The following is an 18,846-nucleotide window of genomic DNA, read 5'->3' on the forward strand; positions in this document are numbered from 1 at the left end:
GCCTGAATCTGTAGCATATACTCAGGGTGAAATAAAATGGTTCCATCTACTGTTGCTGCAGGAACAGATGTGCATTGCCTTGCAATTGGTCATAAAAGGACTTATTTTTCTATTATAGACAGAGTCTCTCATCCAGAAATAGTAAATAGCTCCTTGCTGTAACCACAGTTTCCCTCTGAAACGTCAACTGGGTCAGGAGAAAGGTGTTTAAGGACAGTGACAACCAAGCCTCTCTCCTCTTCCTTGTTTCTTGAGTAACTGTACCATACTTTTCACTTTCCCAGAGGGAATGACATTACTCCTCCATAATTGTATGGCCCTGAACATATTGTAAATGAAAGAACATCAATGGTTCTTCTATTATATGGTCTACGGAAACAAAAATAAAACTCCCTGTATAAACAAAAAAGACAGAAGTAGCAATAAGATGACAGAGTTGCTTCTGCAGGAGAGTCAGTTTTGGGTCATCATCTTGCCAGTAAAAAGGGAATTGTCAGAGCACGTACACAAAGAATTAGTCCACCCGGCTAATGTACTATCAGCTTTCATCTGAGCGTCATGCACGCTAGCTTGCAAAGACAAGCGCAAAGACAATTCTCTGATCATCTCTCAACAAACAGGAAAAAAAAAAAAGAACATACTTACCCAACTAAGAAGCCACTGGCCCTGCTAAAATCAAAGCTGAGAAGAATCTCTTTGTGCTGAGGCTAAGCTGGGGCCCTTTTCTCCATCAAAGTGAACACAGAAAACAAATTAATGCTACTTATTTGTATCCCAGTGCTGCTAATGGGCTTGATCAATTAATGTTCATGCATTGTTTTGAAGATGTAAGTATTCTTCTGAAAGTCTGCATTCATCCCTATTGGCAGACTATTTTCAGCACTAAGATCGCTTTAAAATTGCTATATGAAATTCAATGCAATAGAGAGAGAAAAGTGAATGTGATTATCTGCTGAGTATACATATAAGGAGAGTAAATGTTTTAGACATAGGTACTTATGAGAAAGATTCCATTTGCTGTTCAGAATTATATCAAAGTTTTGGTAAAAACAGGGAGATTTGCCAGAAATGGTAGCAGCAATAATTTATTGTTTGGCATTTTTATACGATGACCCTCCACTAAACAGGCTCGCCTTGACTGAATAACCTCTAATCTGCATTTATATTCTTGTATCTTTATCTATTATGCATTACATGCACATGAAGCCAAGTCTCTGATCATACAGAGATGCTATTTAGAGTACACAAAACTTCCCTGGAGGGTTTCCATTTAGAGAAAGAAGCAGATTATCATAACTCTCATGCAATGGGAAAGAGAATACAAAAGGCACAGCTATTTCCACTGCAGAGTATCAATGTAATTCCTGTGCCCCTATTTTAATATATTCAAGTACAGCAGCAGCCCTCCACGTAGAATTGGGAACAGGTTTCCAAGAACATCAGGTAGGAAATAGCTTTTGTTCTCTCTCCTGCTGTTGTCCAATTTAAACAGCAAAGAACTTCAGGCCCAAATTTACAATAGCCTGTTATTCAGCTCACCTGTAGTACTACAATTAGTGATTTCAGAAGGATACACGCTGCCTTTCATTTCCAGCATGCTTGGCCCGCGCTGACGGATAAAAAAGGGCACTGCAATTAAATCATACGGTAATAATTGTACGGAGCAAAACAAAGGGGAGGAACTCAACTGAAGGAAAGTTGTAAAAAACACTTCCATGTCAACTCATACTGTTCACCTGTTTCCCTCAGGAGAGAAGAGCAAATCTTAAAAAAAAAAAAAAAAAAAAAGAAACAAAACAACACAGGTAAGAGAGAAGTCATGTTGAAACACTTCCGAGTGGGTTTTGGCAAGGGATGGGGAGCAGAAGGGAAGTAGAGGACGGGAGGAGGAAGAGAGAGTTTCCGAATTTTGCCAGATCTTATCCTTTGACACTTAATGCTGTGTCACTTATGGGAATGCCTTTCCATGTTAGATTCTCCCTATGGGCCAGATGGGAATCGCTTCAAGGGGAGTTTGTTCCAGTAAGGAGAACACTCCGACTGAGCACCTGTCTGTGTTCGGCCAGCTGGAAGCCCAGCCCCAGGACTGCAGAGTTGAAATTCGTCCCTCTGGGACTCCATTAATACCCCTGAAGTGACATCAAAGATAATTTCTTTTTTTTTTTTCTTTTTTAATAAGCAATAACTGCTTTCGCATAATATACTTAAAAGACGTACCACCTTAGTTTTTCCTTGCATTTTCATTGGGTGCTGTTTACTTTCCTTTGAGGAAGTTTGCATTCACAGTTAGACACAATGCATCAAATTCGTCCATTCCACTTTGCAAGGGGACTTGTAAATTGATCTCTAGTGGTCAGTCTCTGACCAAAATGTGTTACCAGAGACACCTCATTCAAGCACTGACATAAAAACAACTTGTTAGTCCCACTGACACGGATAAAGTCTCTGTCCCGCAAGAACTTCCACGTCTGTGACCATCTCTGCTGGTAGTTCTGCAGGAGGTCAAAGGCTGATGACACCACCCTAGGACTGCTCAGAGAGCACGACACTGACCCAATATGAATTTGTAGATATGGTGACCTAAGCGGGCAAAAGACCAGATTGCTCTGTCTCCTGACCCCTCTGGCTGATTCCTTCCCGGTTGCAGCCAAGCACTTATGTTCACAAGAAATCAGGAAAACAAAAATGATCAGTTACAGGTTCTGTGCCCATATATTTAATGAAATTTCACCTCTGTGGAGTAGAGCCACAGAGCAAGGTGCAGTCCTTGCATATAGACATTAAGACCTCAGAGCCCACTGAGCCTTGGCTGCACCCCTCTGTGCATGTGATTAAGCACATTAAGCATCTCTTTGGGGTGCACCACCTCAGAGGTGTGGCTTTGTGGGTCTGGGCCTGATGAGGTACTTCTGGAGCCATTTGCACATGGCAGGGGGATTAGGACCTTGATGGGAAGAGGAGGGTGTGCTACAATAGCACTAGAAAACCCTACAGTGCTTTGGAAGGGCTTCTTTCCCTCCCCAAAGGCTATCTAGGCTCCTCCAGTAATAAGTGGCCAAAATCAGAGGGTGCAAATGAATCCACTGTCCCTGTGCAAAACAGCATGGGGCAGGACAGCTTGTCATAAAGCTTACAAGCAATTCATCTGTTTTACTCTCCCGTTACCATCACCTTCTCTCTCTTAGCACCTCTGTGAAGTAGAAGTTTTTCCAGCATTTCAGAGAAAAATCATACAAGATTGCTCATGAATCATGCAATTCCCCTAATCCCTGGAAAATATGGTACTGCTGGAAAGAGAATCCTGACATTTGGACTACAGGTCCCATACTTTAAACACATACCGATTTTTTTTCTCTCTCATTTAAAAACAGCAGGAACAGAACAAATGTTAGAGATCAGATTCTTCACTGTAAAGCTGTATAAAAGAGGGATACATGGTACTGGTTTAGAATAGCTGGTGTAAATGGTGGAAAAGGAAACATCTGGTACCTAATGAGATGTTACAAGCTTGTATTTTGCAACGAAAGTACACAAATTCGAGAGGAAAATAGACTCATAGAGCCTGAAGCCAGGAAAATCCAGCGAGCGATGGATTGATCTTTAGGCCTTCGACATCAATAGGACTATTCATGCGCTTAAGCATTACATGTGTATTTTAGCACCTGGCTGAATTAGAACCTTAGATAGCAAATTGGGAATTTGCTGCTTGTTTCCAGCCTGCAGAAAAGACAACCCATTTTGTGAGCCGCACTGATTACCCTAGTTTATAATCTCCTTAATATCATAAGTTCCACAAAGATACATTTTGTTCCCTAGAGCTCCCCAGAAATCAGCTAAGCATATGGACTGCTTGCTTACACCTACTACAGAAGGCTGAGTATTGAGGATTTATATATTTTAGTCTATGTGGTGTAAATATGTATAAATTTATATTGTGTTAATTTATGGCATACACTACAGAAGGTTTTGCGTGAGCTACATTGCATTCCTTCCCACGTTTCTGCTGAAATATTCATCTCCGGGTCTTTTTCTCCATGTTTTCCTTAGTCTCGCCACAGATGTTTGGGCAGCTTGCGCTAGAAGGGAATGTGCCTCAGAAGTACATTTAGGAATTTAGGTGATGAGAATACCAAACTCAACTGTGTGGCTACAGCCTGAGAGGATTAACAGGCTCGGGGAACACGCACCCATGTCTCAGACCTGCCTTCTGATACACTGGCACGCGTCGCAGCGTAGCTCCTCGGTTCAGCACCGCCAAGCCAGACACCCAGCGCAGGGAGAGCCGCCGTCTCCAGCGCTGCCAAACTGGTGCCTGACAAACATTGCGTTCACACACAAAACACGGATACATAGAGCTGCCGTGCCAAAAGAAGGCCTGATTCTCGCACGAACAGGCACCTGTGTATCAACAAACTGCACTCAGCAGCACCACAAGCGCTCCCTCCCATCTGCCTCCACGCAGCGCTGGGGAACGAAAAGGCACCACCGCCTCCCGCTCTCCTTGTGATCAGCTGGGCTCTTGCTGCTGGCTCAACGAGAGCAAGGTCGAGCCATCGGGCCAAAGCGTAACCCTTATCTCCCGCTGAGCCCTTATCACAAGCCTATCAAGGCAGCCTTTGTGTGCAAGGCCTGGCGGTAGCCCAGGAGTCTCGGTGCCAAATCGCGGCGGTACTAAAAGCCTGCTGCCGGCCGTAGCGTCCAGGGAGAGGTAGGAAGACACACAGAAAACTTAATTAAAGCGTGACCTAATCAAAAGAAGTGGGTCCCTACACGGTGTTTATTTGCTTACATTCGAGCTGGGCATCAACACATTGCATTTCGCTGACTTACTGGAATATAAAAATTCACAACTACATGAATTGCACCAGAGGGAGTTACCTAAATAAATTAATAAATCAAATGGAGCTATTTAAATCTTTCAGCTATTACAGAGTTGCAAATGCAACACATAGTACTGACAGAGAGGAATGAACAAGAGGACACATCCGCAAGTATTCTCTCATACACACCTGTAAATTACCTTGATTTTTATTTTTGACCCATTTTCCTGTTCATTGTCCAAATGCGGTTCTGTGTCCTTTATTTATGGCAACACGCTGGGAGACCTGGGTTCAAAGTCCAGCGCTGCTTCAGGTTCTCTATCTAATTCTGGGAAGGTCACCTTCTCCTTTGAGGCCCTCTGGGAAAAACAGGGTTGCAGACATTTTTCTCCAGTTCTTTTTGCTTTTCTGTTCTATTTTGGATAAGGGACAGGTTTTAAAAGGTATTCTGATAGCTAAAGCTGTAACCAGTGTTCCTGGCAATCCCATCAGTGACTTCGCTTTGCCCTTGAGGATGACAGCAAATATCCCTTATCTCGAAGTGCCTACAGACCCTCACCAGATCTGACCCTACACTCTGGGATAGCATGTCCAACATGATTTTTACCTTGCTCAGCATAGGGGAGACAACATTTCATGGGGTAATGCTAGAAGAATAAAACATACGGTGGCAAAAACGCACAGATTTTAGCAGAACTTAGTTTAGTTTAGGGCTTTTTTTTTAGTTTAGTTTTACCAGATAGTCTCCAACACAAAAGAGCTCCACAACATTGGGAAGATGCTGCTTGGCCTAGCACAGCAGAGCCAGGTCCTTAGCTAGGGCCTCAAAAGAGTCATCAAAGATAAAATAAAAAATAATGCTGTTGGGAGTTTCCAGGAGGTTGATCATCCAATTCTGCTACCCCCGCTCTCCTTCCTCCTAGGATTTAATGACTGAAGGATTAAAAACCACAGAAGTTAGTAATCATCCTATCATTCCTTAAAGACAACAGAGAACAGTCAATGAGTGTTGATGGTTTGAATACATCAGCAGGCTGAAATATGTTCAGAGAGCATTTCAGTGAATTTAGGTAATGTGTAGAAGGGTTTAAAAAAAAAGTCCCAAAAAGAAAAGTCTGATCTTAGATAATTAACAGCAGAAACAGGGCTAAATTGAAATAAATTATTCAGTGCAAGTACTTCAGACAGCTCTTAAGAATAACACATGGATCTGTGGCACTCTTTAGGGGACTTTGTGCTTATAAACTAATTAATAGATCTGACTTCTCCATATGTAGTTTTTCCATCTGTAACAGATCAAGTATGGATAGATTCCTTCATGTAATGGGAAAAATTAAAACTAAAGTTATTTTCGTGAGTTGTAGAATATTCTCTAACTTATTCAGAATGCGAATGTGTGAAATACCATGACAGAATGGAAATTGATTTTATAAAATGTGAGAGTGAACTGCAGCGTTCTGCAACATGCGGTGTAAAGTCAAAGACATATCGCGCCGCTTCCTTCCCCTCCAAGCACCGCCGAGGCATGTCACAACCTAAGCGGCAGATCGCAGCCAGAAGGGCAGCTAATAACGAGAGGAGAAAGCAAGACGGCCACACCGAGCATGTTTTCACCCTCAAATGGAAAAGCTGCACGTCCCTGCCGCCCCGGTACATCATTTCGCTCAAATTGTCCAACAGTGGTGCCACGCACAGCCAGCAGCCATACCGAGAGCTAGCACCTTGGCCATCTCCCATCTCCTTATCCCAAATCTATCCCCAGCCCACACCTCATCATCCAGCAGCCCGCAAGTCTGGCCACCTCCGCTGGAAACCGCCTCTTCACCATCCCCATCCCCACAACCCGGTGCCCAGCAACATTCCTGCCCTAAACACGACGCTTACTCAAGCGTGTTGACACCAGATCTAATTATTGACTCCAAAGAGAAGGGTTTCCTTCACTTCGTCTCCTGCTGCTGAACAGAAGCAACAAGCCCTGACTTCTGTCCTTTAATTAGCATGAATAATGGCAAACTTCACATTGGATGAAGCTCCAGGTTGTCTCCCAAAGCCAGGCCAAAATCCAAACCAAATAGTCCTAAACATTTTTGGAGGCTGTACTCAGATCCAGGAGGGATGATTTCACATCCACCCTAAACTAATTCCGCACACAAGTCTGGTAAGCTATTTTTTTCTCTTTCTCCTACCTTTTCTTCCTCAGACTTCGCTCCATTACAGAGGCACCCTTCCTATGACCAGAACTGCCAGGATTACCTTGTTGTCTCATCTGGGGCTTGTCAGAAATAAATCACTGAAGTGTGAGTACTTACAAAAAGCAGCCATACATTCCTAGATTTTTTTAGTTTTTTTTTTTTTTAGTTTTTCAAACCTACACGTCTTTTTAAGATAGCTGGAAATAATTTGCTCCTGCCCTTGCTTTGTGGTTACATGCATCTTCCTTTTGTCATTCCCCACGCACTTTTCACTTTAGCAAGCTAAGAAAAGAGCCTCATATGCAAAAGATCCAAATCTGTGCTGTAGAAGAGCTAGGAGAGCATTTCAAAAGAAGAGAACGTGGCAGCAGAAGAATATATTGAGCTCTGCCACAACTCCCCATCTATCCAACTGGATGCTACAGGGACAGAATTAGCACGGTCTTTCACAGCACCCCGCCTGTATATAAAAAAAACATTTGAGAATTAAGAAACCCTTCCAGTGTTTCATTTACCCTTCTGCTTAAGGAAACAAAAGTTTCCCTGGCAGTGTCTCTGACCTGGCCAGTATCTGCTATGTTAGCTAAAGAATAAAATACAACACTGGAACAAAGCTGGTGCGTGCAGCTGTTCCTCTGGGGGCCCATGCTCCTGCTGCCGAGGTGAGAGCAAATGGAGGCGATCACATCTCCCGTTTTCGTGGCAGTTGCCCTGTGTAGGCTGCTCTTATCATGTAGTCATCATGCAGCAAGGGGAATGCTGCTCATGACAACAACCAGCTTTCCCCACCGCTGGTATCTCTCATCTCTACCTGCTTTGCTATTTGCAGATGAGCAGTCAGGTCGGTCAGGATCCACGTGAACGCAGACCAAGAGCCTCTTTCCAGCCTCAGACGCTATTCGCTGGCCACATTTAAAGAAAAAAAGAAATGTGGTTCTCTGGAGGCTGAGCTCATTTCCAGCGTTGTAATTTCATAGAGGTGAATCTTCCCCTAACTTGGTTGGCTGACACAAATGCTACATGGAACAACAGGAGGCTTGTCAGCACTGCTCCAGCATACAAATGAACGTAACAGACGGAGAGCATTAAACTCACCTAAAGATAAAATTATGATCTTCAGTCATTGAGAAAGATGATAACTTAACCACAGGATGTATCGCAATTAGCTTCCTCAGCAGCCTACAGAAGCAATATATACAAATTACAAGATAATCTTCCGCAATTTGAAACCATTTAGGATCTTTAGCATCATATACTTGGATCAATTTAAATCTTAAAGTTGCTATCATCTTTCCTTCTTACTCAGAGATAAACATCTCCTCATTTTCTAGTGAAACAGAGTAGATGTATTTATTTTATTTTTTTATTATTATTTTTTTTTTAATCTGGCCTTAGTGTACCATTTCTTTCTTTTAAGTTAGATGGTTGAACTGTAATGAACTCCACAGGACGGTGGTTGCAAAGAACCAGCAGTGCTGGCCAAGTCAATATCTGTATTAGATTGCCCCCAGCGGCAAGGAACTGTAAAAGACTTCTGCATAGAGAGGGAAATGAAAAATTCCAGTTGAGAAATAGGTCTGCTGGTGGGAAAAAAAAAAATAATGCTGCATGTAGAAATCTTTAAGCTTTCATCCATTTCTAGGAAACTGGAATGGGAGGAGCAACCCTCCTACTCCTGAAGACATCTGCACTGTGGGGATATAGGGAAACTACTGCAGTACAAGCACAGTTTTGGCAAATTAAAGCTTGTCAGAATCACAGCAAACTTCCCGTTGATCTAGGTCCACTTACACTTTCACTACAGTTCTGGGCTTTTTTTCTGATGTTCTTCTTTGGACGTATGCTTTAAAAATAGCTCAAGAACTTGAGGTGCTTCATTCTCTGCACTGGCTCAGAGTAGCCAAGATACTTCTTTCTATGGCCTTCTCCCCCCTCCCGCCTTGTTTTCGACTTAGCTTGGCAAAGCTGGACAAACCCCGGGACATAAAAATTCCCTTAACTGTGAGTAAGCCTTCTTTATTATGTCTTCCTTTACAAAATGGCTTGTTTGATTAATGCCTGTTTGAGAATGGAAAATTCTCTCTTCTCCTTTGCTCTCTCCGGCAATTGTTTTGTGTTTCAGCGTCTGCTTTGGCAAGGGGAAAAAGCTGGACTCTGGGTTAAATCACGACCCCTTTCTGGGATCTAAGGGACTTTTGTTGTTCATTTCCACAGCACCAAGATTTGACCCTTATTCTTAAGCTGAAGTCTCTGACAGTGACCTACCACACCATTTTAAGTCTCTGGAGCAATTGAACAAGTCCAAAGTTGCTATTTAAAATACCAGTGATTTTTCAAAAGCCTGTTTAATTCATTAGGCTTTATCCAATCCTCTCAGTCTGGTCCAGATGAATCCAGCAAGCTGCGTTCTCTCATGCTCCCTTGTCCTCTAAGTGGCAGTACTTTTAACTTTGCTTATAGCAAGAATTTAACCCAAACCAAGTTTAAAAAATAAAAATCCTTCCCCGTTGAAATCCGAGGCTGATATGTGCACACGCGATGACTTCAGAGCGACTGAATCTTTGCTATAGAAACATGGTGATTTCTTTAAAACTCCTGAACAGGAGACTAATACTTTTTACAAGTTAGTTGCACTTGAGTTTATGGAAACAAATAACAGACTGGCAAACATTTATGTACTTGGCAGTTGTGGGTAGCTGTCTGGACTCACAGCCAACGAAATTAAACATTTGAGAGATTGTGATTCATGATATAATCTGATTATGAAGGTAATTACACCTCATGTCATTGTTGACAATGTATGATTATAGAGACAAAAATCTCGGTTCTGCTAGCTGAATTTCAAGGGAGGGTATAGGCAGAGGGAAGAGAGAGAGGAAAACAAAAGAAATGAAAACAACCTCGCTCTCATTTTATAAAACACTACCTGAGTCCAGAAAAAGAAGAAAAATAATCACACCCAACAAGAACATTGAAGTTTCCTTAAAATGCTAAAAAGAGATGACATTTTGGTAGAAGGCTATTTTCAATATGTTTTTAAATAAACATGTAAAGGCAAATTTGAAATTTCCAGAAAACTAAAATAGAAAGAACAAAATTGAAAGAAAATCATGAATATAACACAAGGTTCCAACTTTGCAAACAAAGTAATGTATTCTAGTATATCCCACAGAGGCTTCTCTAAGACAAAAGCACATTTTTTTTTTGCAAATTGCAGGTCAGAAGCAAGGACCGGATTCATTAACCCATGTGATTTGCAGTCTCTTAGTTCCATATGTACAGTAGCAAATGTAGAGCTAAAACTGTAAGCCTTTCATATTTTCCCTGGTGTTGCTTAATCTGTATGCTCATCCTGTACTTGCTGATTTTAAACTTCTCATTGCAATGAAGATTAAGTTAATTTCTCAAGTTATTACCCCATAAAATCCTGCGTGCTCAGAATTATCTTTTTTTCATAACAAAATTAAAAAAAAAAAATCCCTATGACTATAGGATATATTTCCTGAACACTAATTGAATTGTAGATATTTTTCTGATGACAATAAACCCCGAAGTTTAAGGAGCTGTTTTCCTGTGAAACCAATTTTTGCACAACTAATTTTTCTTAAAATCGTAAGTTACCACATTAACTGGAAATTTTCAGTGACCTTACTGAAAAGGAAATTTTGGCTAGTTGTGTGACTGAAGAGAAAGAGAGAGAGCCAGAAGTAATGAGGAAAAACAAAAAAAGTAAAGTTTATAGCATGCAAAAAAAATCTCAGTCTTTTAGCAGAGGAAGAGGGACTTGTGATTTTGGAGCTTTTGATTGGCAAACTTTGCTACAAAATGAAGTCCTAGAAATTGCTCTAGAGAGAAATAATCTTTCATGACTTTGGAACTAATATTCTACACTGGTCCCAAAGACCCTGTGGGTCACACTACAAAGCCTCCCTATTTACCCCGTGTGACTTGCAGGTGTGGAAGGATCTCTGGCAAGAAATAAGCATTGTGGTATGGCTTGCTTTCACCTTTCGTTAAGTATTTCTGATTTTTTACAGAGCAGTAGTTCTTTGTTTTCTTCACTGCTTTATTTATCTAAAAGACACCTTGACCCTCAGCTTGGTGGCTATATGCCCTGTAAATGAAAAAGGCATTTCAATTCTCCATATCACCAATAATTCCTTCTAGCCCATTGCGGATGGATGGCAGAGGTAGGAAAAAGTAAGGAGCCTGGATTATTCTCTTCTTGAAAAATGGCATTTCCTCCATTTTTTATATTAAAACTGCTCTTAATATTTTCTTTCCAAAGCCACAGGTGAATCTCGCAGTTACTACGAAGATAAAAATAGCTTTGAAAAGGTACCCATGTTTCCTGAACAGAAACTAATCAGCCCTAATAAATTGTACTTGAACTTTTGAATTTTAAATGCAACTTTGCACAGCCTCACAGAAAGCATAATTGAATCCGAGATCCACAAAGCAAAGAGGGGAAAAAACAGTGCATTTATGTCCTAACCCCTGCCAATATTTTACATCTGAAAAGTGCTACTCTTTTAAGCAAGGCTAATAGCTTTGGAAGTAGCACAGGTAGACTGTCCTTTAACTTGCAGATCATTTGTATTCGGTTCATTCATAAATTTGATGCAAATTTCAGAAGCTTTAAGGAAAAGAGAGCCGGAGGTTCTGTGGAAATGTAACGAAGTGTGCTTATGATTATCAGTTTTTGGAAGAGTGAAGCTTATTGTAGGCACACATTAGCCACTTTCATACACATCCGACATACAAGCCTGACTTAAGGGCTGGAAGACAACTCGGTATTTTTTTTCTAGGAATAATCTTACATCCTAACCATAGAAATGTGTGCTGCCCACAGCCGGGGACACATGCAGCCCAGCAAATGCCATTCCCTTTCATGGTTGTAAACCAAAACAACAAATCATTTCAGTAAGACCATTTTCTGTTTTCTGCTTGTTCCTACAAATAAAAAAAGGCATGGGCCTATCCCACTGTCAAACAACAAAAAAATCATTTGGGAATTTAACAATAATTTAATTTGTATTAACCATGGCACAACATAAACATTTTCCTCAAAGCTGAAGCACAAATAGATTACACACATTTTCCATGTGCTTTTTTTTGTGTGTGTGTGTGTCTGTGAGCTGCTGAGCCTGTTTTCATTAAAACAAAGAAAAAACCACTTCCTGTATGAATCAGAGTTTTGTATTCAAACTGCAGGATTCCTCATTTAATGGTTTACTTGCTGATTGAATTAATATGGATATTTAGGAAAGGTGGACCAAGTAGAAAAGCAGAGAGTAAGAAGACAGGGAACGCGATGAAAACAGAAACAGGGAAGAGTAAGTAAAATGAAATAGCAGCAGAGCAAGCAGAAATGACATGAGGATTTGTACACACACACCACCCCCATTTTCATCAGTGTGAGCTTGTGACACGCTTCCCTGCCCTGTGAAGTAAATGAAAACTTTGAGGCAGGGCTATGAGAACAACCTTGCACAAAACTAATGTCAGAAAAAGATGAAAAATCCTGCTGTAGCTGGGTCACCAGGACCAACACGGATCCCCATCAGACCCTGACAGACCTGTGGGACCCTTGAGAAAGGCAGCAGGAGGGTACGGACTGCAGATCTGGCCCAAGGACCACGGCTTTGGTATCCCTGTGTGGGGAGCTGAAGGGCTGAATGGCAGCTCTAGACTCAGCCCAAAGCTTCTGGGAGCTCCACACCGCAAGACCTCACTTGAAGGTGTCCGAGGTTTGCTGGACACCCAGGAGGTTAAGTAGCTTTTGAAAATGAGACCATGATACATCAGCTAGCCAGGTTTTTTTCTTAACAGATAATCTTTTTCATGTGGACTTTGTACGATTGTTTCCTCTCAATTTTTCTCCCCTTGCAAAAGAAATCACCATACTGACTCAAATTTAATAGGATCTGTACTCACCACTGTTTTCTGCCAAGAAAGCAGAATCTTTTAGCTTCCTGTGCACAGGAACACAGAGATGTTAAAATTAGCCACAAGCAGTATATTGCTCCCTGAATACAAGAGAAAGGTATTGCAATTTAATGCACAAAGGAAATTAGCTAAAACCACTGAATCTGCAAGCAACAGGTTTAATCAGAGTGGTTTTTGGTCTGCAGAGATACCACCATGCACACAAATGCCACACAAACAACGAAATGCGTACATTTGGGTTTTGCTTGATGAAATGAGAATCACTGCAGGGTCACGGCAGATAGCACTTTTACTAAATTCAGCATCTTATAACCGTGTTGAGATGCTTTTTTGGCCACGTGGCAACGCAGGGCACTTTTGCTATGTTTTTTATTGCTTCTGTTTCCGCTGGTAGCGTACCCACTTCGGCTGTCAGCACCATTTAGTACCTATAAGACTATTTTACAAACACAAAATTATTTAGAGCCCTGAGCAGAAGCAGAATCCGCCTGGATCAACAAGTGTTTTTTCAGCTCCGCAAGCAGTAGATCCCACGAGCACTTGTCTAGGGGTTTTGTTCTGGCACAGATGCTCTGATGTCTACCACGCACCAAGTTCTGGGTCCTGCAGCCTGCAAACCTAAGCAGTTCCTCACTGCTTCCCAGCCACCTCCTTCTGAGAACTTCACAGACACTTAATACGTCCCAGGCCAGTGTCAAATTTGGTTAAAACAGACCACGCGCTCATAAAAGACTGCTTGCATCATGTGGGAGGAGAGATTAATAATTAATACAGCCTGTCCTAATGCATAATGACTCTCTTTTTTCATTAGGAAGCCTGCCTAACAGATAAACACACTCCAGCTCTGTTAAGAACCAACAGGCCAACTTCTGCTCCTGGTTGTACAGCTGCAAACCCAGAATTGCTCTGATTCATCAGCTCGCTTTGGTGGCGATGGAGGATAATGCAGAGTGCCCAGCCAGGCTGGCACAAACATCACCTACCTCCTGCAGTTCTCTGTCAGGTAACTGCAAGTTTTTGTGCAATGATGGGGACAGCAGAGATTAAATCTTTGAACAACTCCATGCTTGTGTTTGGCGAATTAAAACATCAGGTTAGAACTCAGAGAACCGTGTGTTATAATTTTCCCTTTTTAGTAGCACACGAGCAATGAGAACATTTAAACACATTCTGGAAAAACCTGCACTCCGTTGCCCGAGGTACAGTATTTTCACAGAACATTGCTAATCCAACCAACTTCACAAAAACAAGTAAAATGAGCTTCCTTTGTTACTTGTTACATTTCTTTTATTAGACTTCAGCAGCAGATCTGGGTTCATTTTTCCTATCATTGTTTTATGCTCACTTTTGTATTCTGTTGGATTATAACAGATTAATTTTAGTTTTGTTTCTAGCCACTTTGCATGCCCTAATGAAGTAACAAGGCTCCATTTTATTTAAAAATAGAGAAGCCTCAAAATCTTCCATAAATTTTCCATTCATGCTACAGTTTCTTAAAAAAAAATAAATCCTAACAACATTAATATTTGGACTTAGACTAGCTGGCAAAGCAACCTTCTCAGCAAGTGACAACACTTTTTTAGATAGTCTTCAGCCCATTTTTTTAACACTCTATAGCCCTTCATTGCTTCAAGCCCCCAGTCATTTTTTCTAGCTAACTAGCTGAATTCTTGCTCTAACCCCACCATTGATTACTCTGACAGAAAGCCTCCTGCTATTGCCACTGCAAGAACAAAACACAACCTCAGGTTTAAAAAAAAAAAAGCATTATGGGCCTCCCCTGTCTGCCTTTCTGTCCGTCTGTCCTTCATTAGGTGGAGTGATGGGCTTTTGTGTCAGCAGCTGGAAGCTGGCAGTGAAGCTCTCCTCCCTGAAAGGTCCCAGCCTGTGTTGTCCCAGTTCCTGGACTGGGCTAAACTGGGCCCAGTGGGGGAAGCAGTAGGGTGAAATGGCTGTAATTGTTGGCCCAAGGAGAACAGGCACTGGTTCCCCTCCACCTAAACTCGTGCAATCCATCAGTCCTACCTCCTCGCTGCAGGCTAGAGAAAGGACTGCTGTTATCTGCTGCTTCATTCAAATTCTTCCAACTGCAAGCATGTGGTTGTGCAAGGCACAACAGGGCCACGCCACCACCCGCTTCTACCCCTGTACAGACAACAAAAACAATTAGAAACAAATGCATTCTTGTGCTGGATCACTTTAAAACCTACATGCACTGATCATAAGTGTTCCCCCATGGGCTCAGCTTCATTTTCTGCAGCACATACAGCAGGATACTTTTTCCCATGGCGATTGACATTTTGCACTAGCCTGGTTCCAACGAAAATCAATCTGATTCCTTCCTCATAACAACAGAGAGTCATCTTGGATGACAGATTTTAGCCACTAATTTAATTGATCATACTGATACGGATTTGGGGAAATATTATTCCAGCATAGCAACACAAATCCAATCAGAAGAGCAGACCCAGAGAAAGGTGAGTGGCTCTCCTAAAAACGTGGTTTTAAAGCATTCAAGCACCGTGAGAGTTATTTTGATACAGGGCAAGGAAAGAAGATTGTAAGAATGATTCAGTAAGCCTGGAAAACGCAGCAGCCAGGTTCTGCTGCCATTCCTGAAACAGATTAGCTCATTTTCCTGTTAACAGCAGCACTGAAAACTTCTTGCTCTAGGGCAGCAGTGGCAGTAATTCCCCAGCACTCTGCTCATGGATCACTGTCAGCTTTTTGAATGCACTGTGGGCTACCCCAGTGCCTTAAAACATTAACCTTTTAAGGCAGCCTGGCTTTGCAGGACGCGGGGAGCACAGCTGAGAACCACTGCTCTTGATAACGCGACTTCGACAGATCCCGCATGGGCTAATGACAGGGCTGCCTAAATCCAAGGTCAAGTTGTTCTGCTGACTACAGCCTTGGATTTGATTTCCAGAGCCAGGGCTCGTGGAAGTGTGACAAATCTGGTACCTCCTCACTCAGAGGTCACTTACGAACCAAACCACGAACTTGTGCTGCAATGCCTCGGATCTGCCTCGTCAGCTCCAGCTGGAGTGCCCGTCCTTAGCAGCACCAGCCTTGAGGAAAGCATCCAGCCTTACCCCGAGCGCTCTCCCGGCGTCGGATTGCGCAGTGACGAGGAATTCCTGGCACCGCGGCGCGGTAAAACAGTTCTCCCGTGTCCAGGATATAACACCAGAACAGACGATAATAAATAAGCCGCTTCAACAGGGCTGTGAAAAATGAGCCGTGACAGATCTGTGGCGAAGCAAATGTCATCTCAGAGCAGGCTTGTCTGGATGCCTACAGGAGAGCTCACCAACTGTCTGGCTCCAACTCGCAGCCCACTGCTGGCGCGGCGCTGTGAGCATGCTGCTGACTGACTAACCCCTCGCAGCGCTTCTCTACCTACCGAGTGCTCCTTCAAGCTATTAGCGTCACAGCGTATCAAACGGGCTGTCACAAACCTGTTTATCACCCCTTTCCCAAACTCAGGCAGGTATCCGGCAGCAACTGCTCGGTACGGACACGCACACACGCAAACGCTGCCCCTCGGGGAGGCCGGAGCGCCGCGTGTCGGTCAGGGCAGATATACAGCCCCCGTGTCTTTGGAAATCAGCACAGCCACGTGCAGCTCCTTACATTAAAAGCCTCTCTTCGTGTGGCCCTCGAAGAGCTATTCACAAAAGCTACCTTTCTCTACAGCAGCTCCAGTGGAGAACACGGTGATCCCGAGGAGAAGCCTGGCTGAACTCTTCAGGTGGCCCTCCGGAGCTCCCTCTCCCTTTATTCCCCTCTCTCTGGGGAGCCTCTGCAAATTCCCCCTCCTTTTATGCTGCCAACACCAAAAGCTTCACTATGAATCTCACAGGATTTGGTGTTTGTCTTGAAGACCCTTTTTCTCAAGTCATTTAGTGCTCCAGTCATCTCAGCACTTACTGAAGAAAACATGCATTAGAGCTTTGCTGTGGTGGAGAAAACTAGAAAGTGGAAAGCCTAAAGACTTAAAAAAAGAAAAAGAAAAAGAAAAGGTGGGGAGGGCACAAATACATCAAAAGACAAATAAAATTAAGCCAGAAATTAGTGTAACTTTTTGTTTTGTTTTGTTTTTCTCCAAACCAGGCTCATGACATTTCAGGACCTGACTCGCAAATGCTTGGCACTAGCAACACTCAGCTCTGCCTTCTTGCAACAGTCCTGGAAGTTGCCTGAAATTTGCAAAAGGAATACCTGCACTTGCCTTGTGTCCTGCTCCAAAGATACTTGGTAATATGTTCAATGTTTGCTTTTCTCAAATCCCCATGCATATTAGAATTCCATGCCATTAGTCATTTTACAACAAAATCAGCTTTTTATAGTAGATTTTTTTCACAGTTTAACCCTTTTTACTATTGGCACACAAGAATTGTAGTAAATTTTCCTATAACATCCAGAGCTGTAAGGAAAAAGGCCTTCCTAAAGGTATGTTACCTAAATCTGTTAAGCCTCAAAAGCCATCAAATCACAATGACAATTTCAGAAGTCATTTCAATATCTTTTTTAAGATCATGTCTAAATGCTTGGATGCTGTTCAGAGATAGAAGTCATCTTAAGTACATGCAGCCATTGATAGCTGATGATTTTCCCACAACAAAGTCAATATTTTAGGTCAGTTACTCTTCTCCTTCGCCTGGATAATTTTGGTGGGGTTCCTCTTGTATTCTAGTTATGATTGTAAGATAAAAGTAGGGAAGCTGTTCTCTCAGGTTAGAATAATCCACTTTTCCAAAGGAACTGATGACAAGATCTGAAATTTACCTTAAACAGTCCAATTTGAGGTGATGGGACTTGAGTTTATTAGGTCTCTTCCAACTGCTGAAGATTGGACTTTTACAAATTAAGGCACAAAACAAGTTAACCCTCAAATTCTCTGATAAGAAGGAATGAATGGAATTTGTGTTTAATTCATCCCAAGATCCCTCAAGATCCTCCACACTGCGCACTGGCATTCAACCAGTAAGAGCAACCTGTGCAGCAGCTGGACAGGTCTCCAGCTCACGATCTGCAGACAAGGAATCGGCCCTCCAGGGAATGACACGTGGTGCCCACACCTATGCAGCAGGCTGGAGGCCGACAAGTCCTAGACACTCTCAGCTGCAATCATCTCTTTGTTTGCTTGCCACATAAACCCACTACAAGCTCCAAGCTGCAACTTCAAGAGTTTTCTAGTTTTTTGTACCAATAGAGGGATAATCAGTGCATGCAGCTGTGGCCTGTTTTCCTGACCCTGTGAGCCATGCACAAGAGAGGGCCCCAAGATATGGACCACAGGGTGCAAAGGAGAGAAGAGGCTGGAACAGCAGCTCTCTTTTGCACTGTTTTTCACCTACATGGACCATAGGAGACTATTACCCATACTAGTAGATGTCTCTATTAGGAAAACTCTCAATCTACCTTCACTCCAAATTTTCTTATACTAAACTATTGAACTTTCCCTTACCCTCAACCTCTGATCCATGCTAAACATGGCCTTTCTCTTTTTTTTTTTTGGCTCTAAGACCTAAGCAGAGAATTGATGTAAACATCTATCGGGTATTCAAGCTGTATATAGGGACATGATGTTTTCTGTTCCTTTTTTTTTTTTTTTTACATATATTATGGTGAAGAGCATTCTTTATTTACCCTTGAAAGGAAGACAAAGAGTCTCCCTAAGGGAAGAAAGAAATCCCTAATATGAAAATAAAGTACTGGAGAATACAGTACTGACGCATTTATAAGGTGATAGATGGACATGGCATAGAAGAAATGGTGGAAAAATGCTTTTTCCTTGGTATTCATCCTTTGATCTCATTGTACTACCTGAATCCTGCTGTAATCTGCTTGTGATGTGACACAGCTTCCTTAAGCACAGG

The 18,846-nt window shown here is 42.3% G+C and overlaps 2 long non-coding RNA genes across 2 annotated transcripts in view; one reads left to right on the plus strand and one right to left on the minus strand.

The window, feature by feature from the left end:
• The window catches only part of LOC137852743 (uncharacterized), a 67,080-nt gene that overhangs the window by 39,906 nt on the left and 8,328 nt on the right, over nucleotides 1–18,846 (minus strand). The window lies entirely within an intron of this gene.
• On the plus strand, nucleotides 8,544–16,985 carry LOC137852742 (uncharacterized). Its single transcript, XR_011094014.1, has 2 exons — nucleotides 8,544–9,013; nucleotides 13,773–16,985. It is a non-coding gene; the product is annotated as an uncharacterized lncRNA (long non-coding RNA).

The sequence above is a fragment of the Anas acuta genome, chromosome 2 (genome assembly GCF_963932015.1).
Source record: "Anas acuta chromosome 2, bAnaAcu1.1, whole genome shotgun sequence".
NCBI lineage: Eukaryota > Metazoa > Chordata > Aves > Anseriformes > Anatidae > Anas > Anas acuta.